Source organism: Anticarsia gemmatalis, chromosome 20 (assembly GCF_050436995.1).
Source record: "Anticarsia gemmatalis isolate Benzon Research Colony breed Stoneville strain chromosome 20, ilAntGemm2 primary, whole genome shotgun sequence".
Classification (NCBI taxonomy): domain Eukaryota; kingdom Metazoa; phylum Arthropoda; class Insecta; order Lepidoptera; family Erebidae; genus Anticarsia; species Anticarsia gemmatalis.
The window spans coordinates 10,527,351-10,548,359 of record NC_134764.1 but is presented as its reverse complement, the minus strand read 5'-3'; the positions used below and the strand labels follow the sequence as shown (position 1 = coordinate 10,548,359).

At 34.6% G+C, this 21,009-nt stretch overlaps 1 protein-coding gene and 1 non-coding gene across 2 annotated transcripts in view; both read right to left on the bottom strand.

The window, feature by feature from the left end:
• Positions 1-21,009, bottom strand: part of pigs (GAS2-like protein pickled eggs) — a 100,471-nt gene that overhangs the window by 21,195 nt on the left and 58,267 nt on the right. The window lies entirely within an intron of this gene.
• Positions 11,161-11,232, bottom strand: TRNAG-UCC (transfer RNA glycine (anticodon UCC)). The gene has a single exon. It is a non-coding gene; the product is annotated as a tRNA-Gly (tRNA).

The following is a 21,009-nucleotide window of genomic DNA, read 5'->3' as shown; positions in this document are numbered from 1 at the left end:
GGATTCAGCAGAGTGCTTGATGGATGTTCTAGAGAGGCAGGATAAGTTCTTTCTAAGATATTCAAACCAGGTGGAACCAGGGGTAAGATCAAGAAAGCTCTACATTTGTACGAATATTTTAATGCAATATTCTGTCTGCAAGTCTGATACATATTTAATTATGAATTGCTTTAAGCCAATCTAATAAGATTTGACCACATAGTAATTTAAATTACGGAAAAAGAAATGCACAAATCACTTATTTATTTTAATTTCTTAACTGATTTAAGCACATTTCTCGCTCTAACACAAAACTTACTCACGAGTAATTAATTAAATACTTAATGATTTCGTAAGGCTCTATTGATTCGAGTCGTGTATTAATACTTATAGTTAATAATGTATTGTCAATATCGGTAATTAGTTCAAGGGTACACCTACTATCAATGACGAGTACAATCTCTACGCACTTTCTGTTCAGACAAGCAGGTACTTTATTAATTGTATAATTTTAATTTGTGGTGTTTGCATAGGGTTTTTACTGAGGAGAGAATTCCTCTAGACAGTGATGTAGTTTAATTTTACAGATAATTTATTATTTTATTATCTGTACCAATCATATTGAAATTATTTTGCTAATAGCTATAAAAATACATAAAAACAGTTGAAAACAATATTTAAGATAATATGTAATTTAATAATAAAATATGATAAAAATGATTATGATTTAGATGGCGCAAAAATATTAAACGGAAATCATTTTTATAATATTTTTCCAACATACTCTACCATTACTTCAGATTTTGCATCCAGTATTTAATAAAAATATAAATTATGCATTTCAATAAAAACACAGGGCCGTAATTGGATCGACACGGGTGCATGAATAATTTAATTTTAACTCGTCATTACAGCTCAAACATGGGTGTGTTGTTTAATATTTATATATTATTATTTTGTTTACTTTACCAATAAGTCTTGTTAAAGGTGATACGTTTTAGTAAGTAGTAAACACTGTTGTTTCAAATGATAAAGTATTTAAGTTTAAAAAAGTAATCAATGTGATGAAATTTGCGTGCTTTAAAATTGTTTTAATGCATTTGTCGAGGGCATGCAAAGTCCCAACCCGCATTTCGGAAGGAGGCCTTTGCCCAGTAGAAAAGAAATACAGTAATTGATTTTAAAAGAAAGTTTCAACAGCCTATAATATTTATGAGATTTTTTTTAACTGTTCGGACATATTTTTCAAATACGATCGAATCATCGATCGAACATACCTCTGAAAATGCAAGTCTGTTTTAAAAATACTTTTTAGCTTTCTACTAAGTGAATTATATTTTGATAGAGTAGTAAAATTGGATTTAAAAATTGCCTGATCAGTAGCAAAATACTGCGTAATATAGATACTAAAAGTAAAATCCAGTTATAATCCAGATAGCCCTTTATTTAAATAGTAATACAGTATCGTTAGTTATTATATTATCAGTTTAGATCTACAAGTTAATAATTGAAACTGCATAGATTATATTATAAGTTATGAATATTACTTTATTATAATAACAAACAGACAACTAATTTACTGAAGGCGCCTGTTACGTAATGGTTTGAAATATAATATTTTTATCTGTGCTGTGGTCGGCTAAGCTGATTATGAGGTTCGATTCCCTGGTCAGACAAAATGCTACTTTTCTAATTTAGAGGTACCTATGTTAGAATACTTTTCAATAATGGCCCTAAGTTTGGCAACTTGTCCGGTAATATGAAAATAGGCTCGCTCCCTATTACATGGGACTAATATTTTTAAATAGCGACACTTGTGTGTATTTTATACACCTCTGGCCCACACCTTCGGGTAAAACAGGCGTGATATTATGATTCTTATAATCACATCTCATTGTGACATCAAAAAGGGCCCCTTTTCAATTTCCATGTGAGATATCAACCCCACCCTATCTAACATATAAAACATACATATCTACAGTATTTTTTAAACCCATAATTTTTATTCACAACTAGACGATAATTAAAAACAATGTAAGTAATTTCGGAAGTTCAGAAGGGCCCGATGACTCAACCTTTAAAAGCCTTATAAAAACTGGCCGCAGTATATAAACAGCTGTAAAGGCACCAACGGCAACGTGCACTTGACTCAATTAAGGTTCGACAGTCCGGCCGCCAAACCGGAAAGATCGTGAGTTCAAGGCCGTCTGATGCGCTTTTCACTCTCGCGTGCGTTCGAGAAATTTCACTTTTACTTTTGTTCGTTGTTGCGTGTTGATTATATTGTTTTGTTGGTGTTGATAATTGAGCGGTTATGATTATTAGGTAGTTAATATGTTTTAGAGTTATTTAATTGAATATGGTTCAGGAAAATTACCATTTTAAATATTAGGTCGGGGAAAGAGTCTTTTCGCATTATAGTATGTATGAAGTTGTAATCAGTCAGTGAGCTCGTGAGGTACCCAAATATCGAGCTTTTTTGTGTAGAGAAAAGATTTGATTACAAATTCATACATACTATAATGCGAAAAGACTTTTTCCCCGACCTAATATATTGACGACATTACTGGCTCAGTGGGTCATGCGTTCACCATGCCACTACTACTGTGATGGCCTAGTTGTACTTTGTGTCCGTTGTTATTGTGTTTGTAAAAGAGCAATTCTTAGTGCGGGAGTGGTATTTTGTAAAAAAAATTGTACATATGCACATAATTATTTCTGCTAACAAACCCCCAATTTCCTTGATGAACGTAAGTTAACCCCTTTTTCATCTAAGTAGATGTCTATCACTCGCAGCCTCATTTGCCCTTACCCTACTCAATTCTTTGTGGGCCCTCTTCCAATGTACAACGAAAATGTACTAATTATAAACTTGGCTTACCATTTATCAACTTTAAAGAGAAATTATTCATTGTTTACGGAAACCATCTGAAGGTTTTAAAAAGCGATTTTTTGTTCCTGAATGACTAGTTTTTTCTAGGTATAAAGGTTTCTTGTTTTATATTAATAATATACATATGTAAGGAAATTGTCGCTTGCATCAGATACTTTTAGTCAATTAACGGACAATTCCGTTAAGTGGGTGCGAGTTGTAAATTGTTTCATGATTGTTACTCACTTGCTTTAAAACTTGAAGCATTGTGATTGTGATTTATGTTCGCTCGTATGCAAATATTGGACTTAATTTCTTGTGAATTTTAGTCATAATTTATAAATTTATTACCGTTGAGTCAGGCCTTTCAAGAAAGTAATAATTTCAGTATGTCATCATTTAAAGGAAGTTATGTGTGTATTAGAAATTATTATCACTTACTCTTGGGGAAGGAAAACATCATGATGAACCTTGCATACCTAAAAATTGTTTAACGCATTACTTAATGCAAATCCCTAACCCGAACTGGGCTTGCTTGGTTCTTTTCCCTCAATTCTAGAGGACACCTTTGCCCAACAGTGGGACAGTCATGGGTTAGAATTTTTTGAAGAATAATCCAGGGCTGTTAATTCGGATAGGGGTGAAAAAGAGATTGTTCCATATTGACCTTATTTAAGGGATAAAGGGGGATCTTTGTTAAACTGTGGGTTCGTACAAAATTGCAATTATAGTAAAGTATCCTGAGATATGGTAAAAATATTGGTTGATCTATTTAACTAAGCTAATTACTTATGCAACTTCAACGTCCATTCTATTCTCAAGTACTCCCAATATTGGCACACCTATAAACTTCTTTTGACATACCAAATCTTGACTTCCTAACGATAAGAGAGATCTAGAAGGCCATCGAACAGGCACCAATGGTACAAAACTATTGAATTAAACAAACAATCAATCATTAAAGATATTAACTTGAAGCTTATTCCTATTGTTTGAAGACATAACGCAATAGAAGAAAGAGATGCAGCTATATGACCTGTATAATGCTATCTCTTTCTATATTTGTTTGAGTATGGGCCCAGGTTTATAAGTCCCTAAGAAGGTCTTCGTGATAAATGAGTTTTGGTGAGCATTAAGACAAACGGTGGTGATGTTGGTAATATCGCGTAGGTTGTGCTTGGGAATGAAATTGTGTGAAGAGGAATCAGTAGTGTTGCTTAAAGATGAAATTGCAATTGATTTTGTTAGTAAGATTGTTGTTAATTTTACTATTATACTTTTTTTTTTAACCCATTACTGTCCCAGGGCAAGGGAAGTATTATAATATAACTAATATTACATATGTGAAAGGTTTCTTACTCAGTCACACGAATACCCCTGGGATATTGATAAAGGGATTTGATACACAAACATACATAATATCACGCCTGTTATACGCGAAGATGTAGAGAGAGATGTACATCCACGTTACGCCATTAACAATGTCAGTCCCATCATCCCATTAAAGGCAAGTCTTTTGCCATATACCGGGTTCGTTACCAAACTCCAGCATATTCTAATGGAGAAATATTCTAAAACATCGGGATTAATATTCTTCATAGAATTCTTACTCCAGCAAATCTTAGTCATGCAGGCGAAGTCGCGAGGAAAAGTTAATGTTTTCATATTGCAAATTGTAGTAATTGTATATTAATTATGGTATGGTACAAGGTGAGCTTAATGATTAAACGATTGAATGTATTACATTGACAAAGTCTATCAATCAGACATAATTATTGGTTTGAAATTACTATATTTAGAATGGCAATAATTCTTGTATTAACAAGAGATATACATAGATAACTATACAATTAGGGACTTTCATGATTTCAGATTTCAATTCTTAAGGTTGTTTTAGAAGACACGTAAAATTTGGTCACAATTGTTGTCTACTAAGATAACTGTTTTTAAAATAATATAATAATATGTCAAAGGCTTTTCGAGCGACTGGAGCAGCTTTGACACTAAGTTGGCCAGTGACTATACGATAAAATATATATTTTTTTAATTGCTTTTTTCGAGATATATTGTACAGGTGCCTAAAATACAGGCTTAGTTTGGGACCTATGTCCCTAATACCCTTCAGTCAGTCTGTGTAGTTTATTTTTTACTAAATTTCACAAAAACGTCAATTAACAGAACAAGCGATAACTTCGACCCAACATTCTTTAATCGAAACAATACATCGTCAATACGATGTTCAATTAAAAGCTACCGAGCATCGGAAGAAGACAATTAATATGTCAAATCGTAATAACTTCCTCGAGGAAGCTCCGTCACCTGTGGCAATGGACTCATATTAATTGTAAACACTTGACTCATCTCCTCCTCCTCAAGTCTTCCATCAATAAAAATAACAACATTTAAGGGTAGTTTAATATTGAAATACAATCAGTGACCAGAGAGAAATATTCAGTTCTGTGTGTTAAAAAAGCCGACCAAGATGGCGATCTGTTTGTGCAATCTTTAGATTCAGATCAATAGATAGGTGACTAAGTAATATTGGAATCTAACGTTATTTTAAATGTAGGACACAATAAACTTAACTCTTTCTACTTTCGCCTACAAATGCAGAACATTTATAACAATTTTTACATACCGATAACCAATTTTAAATACGAACTCTGAACAACTATTTTTTCGATCATTTATACAAATACTTGTTCCTTCTAGAAATTAACCCTTCATTTCTTTCTAGGTAGCCGTCAATATAAGCACCTCATCTATTGCACCACAGTTTCTATGCCAATATGGGACCCTTATTCTTCCTCATAAGTACCTAAACTTTAGCACTATAGTAAAGCAAAACACTACAAGCTATAATACTAATATTTCATGACTTTGAAACGTCAATTCATTTCAATTTCTTGGAAATAAAGCCGCATTAGTTTAATACCACTGTTGACAATATGGATATGCCCATAAAACATCAATCTAAATCATAATACTGGTCACCATATAAGAAAACCTCGATTTAAATCACAAAGAGCAATGTCAACATATAAATGAACTCTCAAAGCGATTCTATTATCGTGTTTGTCATCATAAAAATCACCTAGTTAGGCCAACTCTATGTAAATCATACTTATAATAAAGCTAAAGATTTTGTTTGCTTGTTTGTTTGTTTGTCTGAATGCGCAAGCCCTAGGAACTACTGGATCGATTTTTTTTATTTCATTGGACAGCTCGCACACGGTCATTTGATTTTAAGCAGAGCTTGTACTATGGTAACTAAATAACTGATAAATATACTTGTATACTTCTAAATATATACTTATATATAGAAGTATACTCTCGCTCGTGGCTTAGTTTACAATAGCCGCACGGACCGATCTCTGAGGTTAAGCTACGCTTGCCGAGGTTGTTTCGTGGATGGGTGACCATCTTATACATATCGAGTTCCTCCGTGTTTCGGAAGGCACGTTAAATTGTGGGTCCCGGCTGTCATTTTCGAAGATCTTTGACAGTCGTTAACAGTAGTCAGAAGCTTGAAAGTCTGACAACCAGTCTTACCGAAGGGTATCGTGTTAGTACCCAAGTAACTGGGTTGTGGAGGTCAGATAGGCAGTCGCTCCATGTAAAACACTGGTATCCAGCTGCATCCGGTGAGACTGGAAGCCGACTCCAACATAGTTTGGAACAAAGGCTAAGCGAATATATATATAGAAGTATACAAGTATATATTAACTACCATGTATACTTATAAATTAACTACCATGCTCAGATTAGATACTCGTGTTCATCACACAAATCTTTGTCCTGAATTCGACCACACTCCACGCGGCACTACAGTTATTGCGGCGAGGTGATGACGTTTACCACTACGCCAAACAAGCAATTCTTTTGGAGTATTTAAATAGTCCATTTATTTAAGAAAACTATAGACTTTGTAACATAATGCTAGGGCCAAATAGGAGTGGAGCAGTAATAAAGAATGATGTTAAGACGGGAAAATTTATTTTTATTTCGCGGACGAAGTTGCGAGCGGGCGCTAGTTCTCAATAAATTATTAATTTATACAATCGACCAGTTAATGTTTATTACAAACAAGTCCACAATACAATATGAATATTTTTACATAAATTATTATATCGGAAAGGTGTGTTCGGATTTGTTAATCTTGAGTTGCAGTTAAACAACATTTCTGAACTAAAAATAAAACGCTTTATACATACATAGGTAAAGATTTATGTAACACCTTGTACAACCCGCAACCTTAAGGCCTAACTTCGCCCCCATTCCAGGAGGAGACCCTTGCCTAGCAGTAGAACATTGATAGGCCAAATATACCTATTATGATTGCAAAATAAACCTGCTTGTACAACTTCGAATTGCCATATTTCAAAGGATTCATAAAATATTGTTAAATTTTAGATTCTTAAATTTTCGCTCACAATCTATTGTATACATTTTTAGAGTACCATAAAATCCATGACCATTCTAACACTTTCTAATGACTATCGAAAATCCTAAACAAACTCTGTTTCAACAAAACATAAAATAAATGATCCAATCTGTACACCAAATAATCAATAAGTCTATACCAAATCAATAAACCACAACAAAAGCTTTGATGAATCACTAAATAAGGCAAGTGATCAACTAATGATCACAATCTCAAGGCGGAGTGGACCGGCCCAGTCTGAGCATACATGGTGATAACTGCAAGGTACTGATTGTAGATATATGGCAATGTCAGGGTTATCATTTATATTTGTTTGTTGTAGCGTCGTTTTGATTTGGACAGATCTTATCATAGTCCGACATCGTCGTCTTCTACGAGAGCCTTGAATACACACGGTTCGCGACTGGCTTAGTTATGGAAAATTCAGAATTTAGAACGTTAGTAACTCGCAGAGTTAGGGACTTCGTAGCATATTCAGCGCCATACGCAGTGGATAGAATCGTTTTAGCAGAGATAACATGCTGTGACGCTTTTCTCATTCCCGCGACGCTGTACGCGGCTGGTAGAACTAGAGTTGTATAAGTGTGACCACAATCGTTCAGCGAAACGCAAATGGAGCTAAATAAATGAGTGATATGTGAGTAGTCCTTCATGCAGCTGGCGGTAACCTGTTCGATACAGCTCCTTTATTTTGGAAATACACAGAATTTTTAAGTATAATTTTGATAGAATCATGCATGGCGAGGCGCTATACTAAGTTAGAGTATAGTAATATTTTGGCGTCGTTATAGATTTAGATCTTTTGGGCGATGTCATGACCTCGTTTTGTATGCTTTTGAACTTGGGCAACATCTATCTGTAACAAATCTATGTGAATGACTATGACTATTCATGTATATTGTCATAGATTTAATTGGGTTTATTTTGGTCTTGAACTCCATTGTATTTTTACATTATTTTAGGTTTTTTACTCCTAGTTTATGAATTATTTTTTGCATCACAGTAAAGATTAGCTTAAGAATACTTCATTTTTGTAAAAGCAACATATTAATCAAATAGTTAGCTTTACGAGTATAGCTACTGTATTACAAGATGTATGCATGTGAATAAAGCAAGGGAAGTTTGTAAGGATCGATCCAAATGGCATTTTTTGTTTTTTCGTATGGGAAAAAGGCGTGATATTATGTATATATATTTTAACTACACTTTTTTTTAAAGACGTCTCCGGCACTACTACTTTACAAACATACAAACATCGGACACAAAGTACAACCAGACCCGAGACAATTATTTGTGGTTCGCACAAATATACATATGTTGCTTTCTTTAAGCTTTGAATGTTTAAGTAAATTTTATTCTCTGTCTATATTTTCACCGCGTACGCAACACGACATTTCGGTCATAAGCTAGCCGTGACCATATTGTTCAAATTAGTTGGTACGTGACTGGAGCTAACTTGAGCGTGTTGCGTGCTCTCGACCATGTAACAAGCAAGGCTTTACACGGAAGAAGTTCTCACCTAAGGTCGAAGAACTACTTATATACTAAGTTGGTACCTTCCCGCGAGGAAGCCGAGAGGTGCTGGAAAACTAGTCAACATTTTACACTAGCTGACCCCCGCAATGAGTCACTTAAGAGAGAATGGGTCAATATTTTCCCCGTTTTTGTAACATTTTTTCACAAGTTCTTTGCTCCTATTGGTTATGATGATATAGCCTATAGCTTTTCTCAATAAATAAATAAATTTGCACCAATAGTCCCTGAGATTAGCGCGTTCAACCAAACGAACAATCTTTACAATTTTGTAATATTAAAATAGATATCAGATGTTACGTATTTTTAGTTTCTTGTAAATAGACATAGTCATGTAGCACAGTAATGAAATTACTATGTATTGAGCATTTATGAGTACAAATAACAGCTGTTTGCCTGTCTGATAAACTTTAAGTAAACAAACAAAACCAGTCAAAGACCTCAGCAAGGATACACAAGATAAAAATAAAAACAATTTAATTTACGATTATTTCACTCTTTCCATCCATCAGCTGTAATGATCCTCATAGTGTCACATTAAAACATTTTTTCTTCCGTATTCACGCCTTTTAGGGTAATCAGAGTCGTAAATCTCACTTTATAGTGTGAATTTTTATATGAGTCAGTCACCCCTGTGTGGACCGCTTGTGGCCTTGCGTGTCGCGCTATCGGCCTCGACTGGCGCAGGGCGGCGCGGGCCAGCCCTTATATGGCACATCTACCGCCTTCGCACTCAACATGGCGCTTCCACGTCACGTGGCAATGCATCTAAATTTTCGCATTTATTAACGCCAAGTAGGAAATTGTTTACGCACTTTATATCACCTTGAGTTCCGAGTGAATTTTTACTATCTTATATTTTTACCCAAAATGGGGATGTAATAAATACTGATGATTTCCTGGCCCTTTTAGGGCTTAAATGTTATCTAAATGGTAATTTTTATTTGCAACAATGAAATAAAATAACAAAAATATTGTTTAAATGCGGCCCTGTACTACTAAGTAAAGGACAAAAGTTTTACAAAAATACTTTCAGAACTTGAAAACACTTCCCGGATTTGACAGATTTATTTAGGTCACATTTCAACTAAAAAACCTTAATTATAAAGACTAATACTTAATTCAAAAATATTTTCAAAAGCATAAAGAATATTTCAAATAGCACCCACCACTTCTTCTTATCGTATGGTTAGTGGTCAACTTAGTGTCAAAGTTGTTCAAACTACCCGAAGGCCTTTGACGTGGCTTAACGACTGCTATATTGATTGACAACAACCGGGACCGACTTTTTACGTGCCCTCCGAAGCACGGAGACACCCAGTTCAAATACCACTATGCGGTCACCCATCTATGGAATGACCGCGCTAAAGGTTGCTTAACCCACACACACTTAAGCATCGCAACTTCAATACCACCTGAATACATCTCGGTATACTAAACAAAAACCTTAACTATATAATTGTATTACTTGTTCTACTCATAGTCTCATAATCACCGCATTGTTCTATGCTGATGACCTCTTTGTATGTATGTTTGTAAAATATTTACATGACTACATTCTTTTATAGAGTTTTCGAATTTTTTTCGGTCACCGTGTTAATCTAGACTTGATGCTGATTCATTTTAGATTAACGTGAATTAAAGGATCTCTATATTTTGAAAATCCAGGTGCGTAATTAGGATTTTGAATAAAATTACACTGTCTGATTCGGGAATTGAATCTATAACTTCATAATCTACAAATAGTGTAGCGATTTTTTAAAAATAAAGTATCTTTGCTTGATAAAACTTTTGTAATATCTAGTATCCCAGTGCTGGGCAAGGGATTCTAGTTATATAAATGTGAAAGTTTGTGAGTTTATATGTTTTTAACTCCTTCACGCAAAAACTACGATACAGATTATAATGAAATGTACACAGATAGTTTATAACCTATATTAATACATGGAATACTGCTTGCCCGGGATATGTTGTCTTACGAACGAAGTCACGAGGAGAAACTAGTATATCTTAATTAGATTCTTAGGCACCAAAAAATCATACTAGAACATTGCACTAAAGATTTTATAGCTAATTAAAATTTGACCCCTTATCAGTTAATTATATAAATATATAACTTGTTTCTAAATAACGATAGAATTTAAATATTCTTGCTTAATTCATTCAAATTAATATATTCTAATGTTAGTATTTTGTTTACCAAACAGTAATAAAATGGCTAAAATACGATTTAAAAATGTAAAATAAGTAATTTTCTCAATAATACTGCAAAATTTTATGACCAAATATTGTTAAAAACTTAGAAAAATAAACAAAAACATCAAAAAGATCCTGCGATGGCCGGGAATCGAACCCGGATCAACTGCTTGGAAGGCAACTATGCTGACCATTACACCACCATCGCAGCTGATATAATGGTCCAAATAGTCGTATCATATCAAATACTAATAATGCAATATTACGTCACTAAATTACTTAATAGACAGATAATAACGCTCTTATCACTCAATTGGAAAGAATTGTATAAAATTTGCAAAGATAATAAATACTACTACTTAAAAATTAGACTATTACAGTAATAACGTAATCTTTGTAACTGTATAAAACTCTTCCGTTACTGACTGACTGACTGATGGACAACGCACAGCCGGAACTACTAAGCATAAAAAATTGAATTTCGCAATGAAGACTCTTTAGTATAAGTGTAGAGAAGCGCTAAGTAAGGATTTTTGGAGAAAAAGGAAATAAAACGGGAAAAAACTTTTAAATAAACCCTCCCTCATTGCAAGAGGAGACCTTTGCCCAGTAGTGGGACATTCATGTGTTAAGTTTAGTTTATTTATTACATCCAAAGGACGTACAAGGTGGACTTAACGAGGCAATTTATTTATTTATTTATTTATTGTTATGAATCTCCAACAAAGGATACATTACACATTTGAATACACATAATCAACATTTGTAACAAAATATTCCTTCAATTTATAGGAGATTACAGCATACTCAAAAAATATTACATAAATTTAATTTAATTTCTTCCAATTCTGATCTTCCTACACCAGGTCAAAAAGCAAGTAAACCCGTATGTAGTAACTAACACGTAAAGATGAGCGGCGCTATTGTCGCGCAATCACTTTGTAAATCGCCGCCGGCCGGAGCGCGACCTGGGATTTATAGGGACACCATGATGCTGTGATCTATGAGACGAGGACGGAATTTGTTTGTTTGCTTGTTTGGTGTTATCTTTGTCTGTATTTTAAAGAAAAGTGCTTCTAAATTTGATATAAGATTTATAGATTACTGAGTAAAGGGGTGTCTTTCAAATAAATTAAAACTAAACGCATTAGTTGACAGAGTTTTGAAACTTTCAGGGGTTGGCAACATATTTCTTAAATATACGGATGTCTTTTTGAACTATTCGTATGCCCAGAGAAACCCAATTAATATTAATTATAATTAGATATTAATCTCCTAACAAAAGTATTTTAAAATCTTTACTTCACCACATTTCATATTAAACGTATTTTCAAGGCACTTTTTAAAGTTATGGACACACAACAGGAACTACTTAACAAAACTTACCATACACTTAAAAAAGTCATAAACAAAATGAACCAATGAACACTTATCTGTCATCATCTACAAAATGAAGAGTTGCAATAAATTAATTAATTTAAATTTAAACATAGTTGTAAACATGAGATGCGCGGGCGCTACAATGTAGCTCTTTGTAAATCGCCGCCGATGAATCATGGATCTACGGTCTGTAGATCATTATTTTCATTTGCATATCATTGCAGATCTTTTAAAACAAAAATTAAGCGTGGCTAATAATTACATACACAAATTAACGTCTTTTTCCAATAGAGGTAGGCAGAGACCAGAGAGCGCCATTTAGTACGATCCTTACAAACTTTCTTTGCCTCTTTCACATTCATATAAGTTGTCATACAGGACCGCCAGTTACGAGTACTACGCACCTGACCTTTTTCCAAGACATCGCCAATGTTATATGTGTATACTGTATATCTAATAAATTTTAATTTAAGGTGCTTTATAATCAGAGTTTTTATGGTGTTAATATGTCACCTAGGTGTTTGTTTATAGGTTGTTTTTCTTAACCAGAGCCAAAAAATCTTTTTGTACCACAATGAAGTAGTAACTATTTTAAAAACCATCTTAACCTAAATACCCATTGTTAAATGACCCCATCTTCCATACTCTATCATCTAACCTCTTTTTTCATAGGAATTCCCCCTCGGTTTACTTGATGCAGGACCAATTTCATCCATTGTTTGTAGCCCTAAAAGTATGATGTCGTCATCTGAACCAACTTCGAGAAGGGGTCCTCAATATGTCTGTATTATATAAACGGTCTTTCCAATTTGATGCGATTTAAATCCTTAGAATACTCAACTTTAATATGATAATAATTATGGTCATGTTTGCTTCGTGGTGAATAAAATTACATAAAACTTTAAAGTGGCTATTTTTTTAATATTTTTAACCCTTTACTTTCTAAAATCTATCTACTTTCTTTTACAAAAAAAAACAGCTATTCTTTGTGTTTTATGGTCGCCACAGCGAGTGCGGCATCGTTTGTCGAGTGGCGATAAACCGCGGGCAGGCTACGACCTATGTGTTGCACGTAATTGGGCGCGGTGCGGCGCGGCACGACATCGTTCCGTTCCCACGACACAAATCCTACCCTACAGGATATGTCTTGTTAATATTGTATTGAAACAGTTAGGTTAAATAATTCTTACAAAAAAAAATCCACTTAAGAATATAGCTTTAGTTGAACCAAGAATAAATATCACCATTTTTACCATATTCAAAATGAAGATCTCTTAGGGATATATCAAAATATACTCATTAAATCAAGCTCAAATAATCAATGGGACTACTTCAGAGTCACCATCTTTCAAATAAAAAAATAATTATCAAAATCAGTGTACTCGGTAAAAAGTTATGATGCAACAAATATAGTAAGGTATCTATAGTAGACTATCCTCAACTGAGTGATATCCAGGGGTATGAAGTAGGCATTATATGTGTCAATCCAGGCTTTAAACTACCTGCTACCAAATTTCATAATCATCCATTCAGAATGAATTCATTTATATTCACAAACAAACATTTAAACATCCAATCTTTCGCATTTATAATAATACGATAAAGGAATTATATTATCATAGCCTATTCCTTTCTATATTAAAGTTAAGTATTACCAAATTGGAATGCAATGTAACTAAAATTAGCTTTCATTGACACTTTGCATAATGACCGGCCATTCCAGCCAATAAACTACAGTCATTCAGGTTTTACAGCTTATATCAAATTTCAAATATCTCCATTCATTTACTAGTTAATGTTTAGCTATGTTACTTAATAGTTTGTTAAAGGAATTTCGAATATTTCGTGAAAAACATGAGATTATTCGTATTAAAAATTTACTTTGATATAACGCTTTTAATATTTTGTCAAATAATACAATATTAAAATTTGCATTATAATTGTGGTTCATATGATTTATTTATTTATTAATTTAGGGCAAATATTGACATGTAAAATTACCCTAAACTCAGTCGCAAAAATCCTAGACTATTTTATAATCTTATAAGAAATAAGAAGACTACATGCATTTTCAATATTCATCACTGCTACGAAATTTAATACCAATTTAATTCTAAAACAATGATTCTTCTCCAAATTGATTTAACACATTTAAAAACTTGGTTCTAGCTAGTTCTGTAATTCATATTTCCTGCTCAACTCAGACAAATTCTCAGACAAGTTATGAGCCAATATTTCAGTATGACTTATAACAACTTCCACTGTCAGGAGACTTGAGCAATCCTTGGAAACTGGCTACCAAACCCATCGCCTACGAGCCCAGGACAATCTATTAAAACCGACTAACTACCATAAATATATCAAGTTTCTTAAAATGCCTCAGCCGGGCACCGAATGCCAGCCCACGCGTTGTTTAGTAAACAATTTTGCGTAATTTTCGCCTGTCTACTGGTTATAAGTAGGGGTGCCTATTTCAAAAATAGTCTAGTGTTAACAACTATTACATAATAATATCTACGAATACAAGTACAGTTTTGTTAAAAATATTCTGGCAACTGAAACACATTCTTATATTATTATTTCCCCTTAAAACAGGAAAGTGATAGTTAATATTTTGCTCGCTAAAAGGAAAAATACATACCGAATGGTATAATGAAGTTTTCCCTTTAGGTAAAAAATATGATTATTCCAGCCTATATTATATTACCTAAACTTTATAATTACTAGAGATTATTATAGTGATTTGTTTAATACATTATTAATTTGCCTTTTCATCCTGCGAAAATTGCAATAAATCTTAACAAAACCTAGCAGAATCACCCGCAGAAACAAATGCAAATTTATAAAATTATTTGGTGTTTTTCGACGCATAGTGTGCCAACCCTAATAAAGTGTTAGGGTGCGTCCACATCTGGCGAATGTGCCGCGAATGTGCAGCTCGCGAGCCGTTTGCGAGCTGCGCGCGTACAATTTTGTTCGAGCGCCGCTCCTGCGCTGCTCCTGCGCCGCCCGCGCGCAGTTCACGCGCAACATAAGCGCCGTACGCGATCAGCGCGCGGGCGGCGCGCTAGCGGCTCGCGTCTTCCTTCCACCCGCGTCTCAATCCCCGCACCCCTAACGCCGTTGTCTCTTTTTTTTCCTTTTTATCAGTAATATAATAGCTAATGATGCAGCAATTATATTAAAAGCACTAGTGTCGTCCGACATCTTCGAAAGTACTGAGCCAGTAAATGGAACTGTAAGCGCGAGGATTGAGTACGCGCAGATCGCGCGCCGCGCGCACGCCTTTATACGAGCCTTGTATGAGTTGCGCTAAAGAGGCGCACCAAACTATTGCCGTGACTGCACGCGCGCAGCTCGCCGGCAGCTCGCAAACGGCTTGCGAGCTGCACATTCGCGGCACGTTCGCCAGATGTGGACGCACCCTAATATTTCTATCCAGCTCATTAATAAAGTGAAAAACGAATGTTCTAATATTGCGTCGGTACTGAGTATTGAGTCATTTTGAAATATTGTCGTTACGAATTGTCAATGGAGTGAGCTGTGGTCCCACTGCAAGCGAGGAGCGACGCTGAAGCGGATTACTTATAAAACGCAAACTATCTCTTGTATATTGCAAATCCTGTGTATATTGTATCCATTCATAAAACATACGCTTATTTAAAGAAACGTAGGTATATTAAAGTTTACTTTGTGTATTTGACTTTTAAAAACAAGTTAGAATGAGAAAAATATATGCAAGATATATTTGAATTTTATTTATATGTAGGTGCTAGTTAAACATAAAACTATTCTACACATATTTTAAGCGCTTTGCGATCGTAGTGCCATGTTTTCAACACAACAGAAATTAATTTTTCGATGTAACACAACGCAAAAGTCCCCGTCGTCTAAGCAATTCGCTGCCCGCCCTCACAGCGACCTCGCCGTCACTCCTTGACCGGCGACCCAGTTGTGTATAAAGGAAGGAAGTGCTCCATTGTGTGCATCGTTCACAATGAGCACCCTGCGCGGATGATGGCGCAACTGTCAACCACAATGCGACTGCTTTGAGATATTACACGGGAACGAAACCCATAGACAAAAGTACGAGAATAGAACAAAGGAGTTACTTAAACGGTCTGCAATAAGCACGTAAATCTTAATAAAGTTTCTAAGTAATTTTAAAATTCAAAGTAAGGTCGTTATCAGGCAGGCGGCTGGCTGTTATAACATCAGTCAATCGCCTTTATAGCTAGTTTTAGAGAGAAAACATGAGTTATAACACATAGCCATAGTTTGTGTAGTGGTGTCAGTGTATATCTCTAAAAGATTGGTATTCAGTCACAAGATAGGTCAATGACCTAGTTTGTCGAAAAGACTAAAAAATATTTATCACTCAGGAACAAGAAAGATATGCTTAAACGGGACGTCAATTAAACCTACTAGTGAGTAACAAAAAGTTGAAAAACCTATTTTAAATACTCTCAAACGACACACAAGCCTCATATAACCTAAAACTACAATCTAATACATACATTACGACGGTCATAAACGTTTTAAACACAAAAACAAACGCATAAACAAAACTGTAATGCCTTTATAAGTAGTTAGAACACTGCTTACCCGCTAGTGGATAGCGGTAACGTCGCCTACACGTCCCTAGTGCCCTACTAAGTGACTCGTACACGTTTGACAGAGATCATGAGATTAACTTGACTAGAAAAGTAAATTCTATGACATGTGTAATGCTTCTTATTCGACCTGTTGGAAAACTAAAATGTGCTTTTTCGTTTAAATAAGTAGCCTTAGTGTGAGCTTATGTCTGAAACTATCTCCACACATCATTTCTTCAAAATTAGATCCAATTTTTAGCAATGGAATGAAAGTATAACGACCATACAATGACAGTGTGGATAATGGCTGCTTTTCAGCAATATCTGGGGATAAGAAATACAGGAAACAGCTGTTGAATTCGCGGACAGATTAAGCATTTAATCATATCAAGCTTAATCATACACATACAATCTTTACAAAATAATTTATCTTACATTGTGAGGACTTACATACAAGCAATACTCCCAGAATAACAAATAATTATCCCATAAATAACAATTTATCCCTCACATCATTTTTTATTCCCGCCTGTTCAAAAATCAGTCTAATTTCTCTCTCTCTCTTAACTCAATTTCTTATAGTAATCCTATGTTACTTGAACTTAAAGCCACTATTCAACAAGCTCACACTGTCCCTGCTCTTGACAGACATGAGTCATCCTCGTGTTCCGTCAACAAACACGGCAATCATTAATTATACCGGCGACCTTACTGCCTTCGTCTTCACAATTGTTCCGATACTACATAGTAGCTTGTGATAAAACTGTTTAAGCTATGAGTAGCTGAACGAGGGATTTATTGAACTGTCTCTTTGGTCTCTGTCTGCTGATCACGAGGTTTTGGGTTCGATATCTAAGTCCGGTAAGGTGCTATTAAGATTTTCTTATTTCTGATGAGATATTCTTAATAGTAGCTAGGAGTTTAGTACCCTGCTTGACCTATGACAATAGGCTCGCTTTCTGCCATATTACACGGGACGGATTACGAAAATTGTGAAACAATGGTGTATTTTGAACTTCTCTTCAGGTTTAAAGATTTAACCCATAAAAATTACTTACTAATAAAAAAAGTAAACAAAATTAACGATAAAAAAATGAACACATCACATTTTCTGATTTTCTGTTATCTAAATTGACCTCAAAATCAAGTTACGTTACTCTAATAAACCCATTTTAATCCGTCCCTCAGGCAAAAAATAGCCAAGTACTTATTTACCCGCCCACAATTACATAAAATCTGACAATTATACATAACCAGATGGACAGACATACATACGTATTCATTTAACGCGCCATTTACTGCCGAGGTCGTAAAAAGATAACTTGAAGCCTTCATTTTTTAATACACTTGTCAAAAATTATTACCACTGTACAAGTAAAAGACAGTAAGTTTACTTTGCACAAATATTAGAATATCATTGTTGATTTTATACTAGTGTTTGTTAGGGATGATAATTATCAACTTGTTCAAACCACTAAGGTCGTTTTTTAATTGTACTGACTGGTACCAAAAACAAAACATACAGCTAAATAAAGAAAATGTTTCTTTTAGCATAAACTGTATCTTTCATAGCATTCGTTTGCCTACATAACCATCAAAATAAATCATTTTTTCAGGCGAATCTAAAACCTCTCGTAGCAGTCTCATTAACTCGCTATGGATGTACTTTAGCATCCCGGTATTGATTATTTATTACCTGACTTGGGGTTTGAACCCACAACTGATGGAAATTCAAATTCAAAACATTGATTGCTTACTAAGTTATACATACAAAAATATCTAATATTAGGGTAGTGATAAACTTAAAAGCCTTTTTTAGGCATGCAATAAGGGAAAGGAAAGACCACGCGCCGCGCTCATCTGTCAAGCCCGCGAAGAAAATCGCGAGCGAAAAAGCGCTGCTTTCCCGCGCGGATTCCTGTACGCTCTTAAGAACGTGCGATAGAGTGTGTGTGTAAAGGCAGCTATTGTTAGCTAACCTACGACGGAGGCATATACTTAAATTAACAGCAAAACAGGTAGTTTAAACTAGCTCATCGTTCAACAAGGTTTTGAACATACGAATGACTCATAAGTTCAAGGTTTCTATATCCCGAGGGTCAAAGCAGGTCGCCTGTTCACAATACAATATTGTATAATAAAGTTAATTAAATTCCGCTTCTGTGATCCATCATTAATCAATATTTTATTCAGTATTAGATCATTTTCTTTGTGTAAAACTCCTTATATGTATTTAGAATGGTTCAGTACCTTTTGTGATAAGATGAATAAAATAATTTGCTTTTCAAAAGTAGATTAAATTTAATTCCTTATTGCGGCTTCCTTATGAGGCTTATGAAAAGGTTTTTTATAACATCATATCTAGTGTGGGTTAAGGAATATGAAATACACTAGCGTTATACCATTTATACTGTTAGATATTCCCATGTATTAGAGTGTAAACATATTGTCATATACCAGAAGCCGCGCTGCTATGTATTATGAATTTTGCAACAAAAAACCTGATAGCAGTTTCACCGATTCAAAAATCAAACCCTAGACCTCAAGATCAACAAATCCTACACTTGCGCCCAGACTACTGAGACAGTCGTGATTGTATGCTTATACATAAGAAATAACATTCAAACAACATTGGTAATTTCAGCCATTATACATACATGGATCTTATAAGAAAGTAAACTAATTGTACTACTGTTTTACACCTGTAAAGTGTCATGTCCACAGAAATTGCCTCTCATCACGACATCAGATACGATTGACGGAAAGTACTGTACTATGACGTCATCACTGACGTCACAGACCTTCATACAACAGATAACACTAATTGAATATTGTTTAAAATTGAAGCAGAATTAATGTAGTTGGTTTGTATGTAATTATGGTAGTTATTTTTGTAATTGTTTTTATTATTAACTAGCTGACCCGCGCAACTTCGCTTGCGTCCAATAAGAGAGAATGGGTGAAATTTTTCCCCGTTTTGTAACATTTTTTACTGCTACTCTGCTCCTTTTGGTCGTAGCGTGATGATATATAGCCTATGTCCTTTCTCGGGTATCAAAGTATCTCCTTACCAAATTTCATGCAAATTGGTTCAGTAGTTTAGGCGTGATTAAGTAGCAGACAGACAGACAGACAGACAGAGTTACTTTCGCATTTATAATATTAGTATAGATTGTACGGTTTACTTACTACGGAGGTTTCATACTTTGTGATGCGTAGTTTTCGTAGTGAAGGAATTGTTTGATCCAACTTACCTGTAAAGAAAGAAACATTCGTAAGTAAGCTGTTATTGTAACATACAAACATTAAGTTTTAAATAAGTTAAACGATTACTGAAAGTCATCTAGAGATTTATGAACTACAATACGAAATTACAAAAATATATATAATGAAAATTAAAATATGTATTAAATAAGGACTTCAAGGAATATAAAATACTTGAGGCCGCCCGCGACTTCGTCCGTGTGGAAACCTACCCGTGGAAATCCCGACCCCTCGGGAACTCCGAGATTAAAAGTAGCGATGTGTTATGCTGGGCCTCCAGCTATAATTTATACCAAATTTCATCGTAATCGGTTTAGTAGAATTTGCGTGAAGGAGTAACAAACAATCAAACATCCATACATACATATACATTCTCACAAACTTTCGCATTTATAATATTAATAGGATCTTGTACAAAAAGGGTATAGAATGAGCAATAAAATAAACTTTAATGGGAACTGAACCCTAGGCTTTGTAGATCGTACAGTAAGACGTCGTCTACAAGCATGTACATAATATATTGTATATCTCTCGTATACAAGTGTAAAACACCAATTCACGTTCTAAAACAATGGCTCTTCTCTTGTATCGTAAACAGATCGATATCTCGGTAATTGTAATCGATTCGCAATAGATCCTTAATCGATTAGAGGTCGACTGACTCATCGTCTGAATGTGTTTACAAACATGTGTGCCTTTTGAGAAAATATGGATTGGGTTCATGTTATTTGTTGAAACGAGAAACA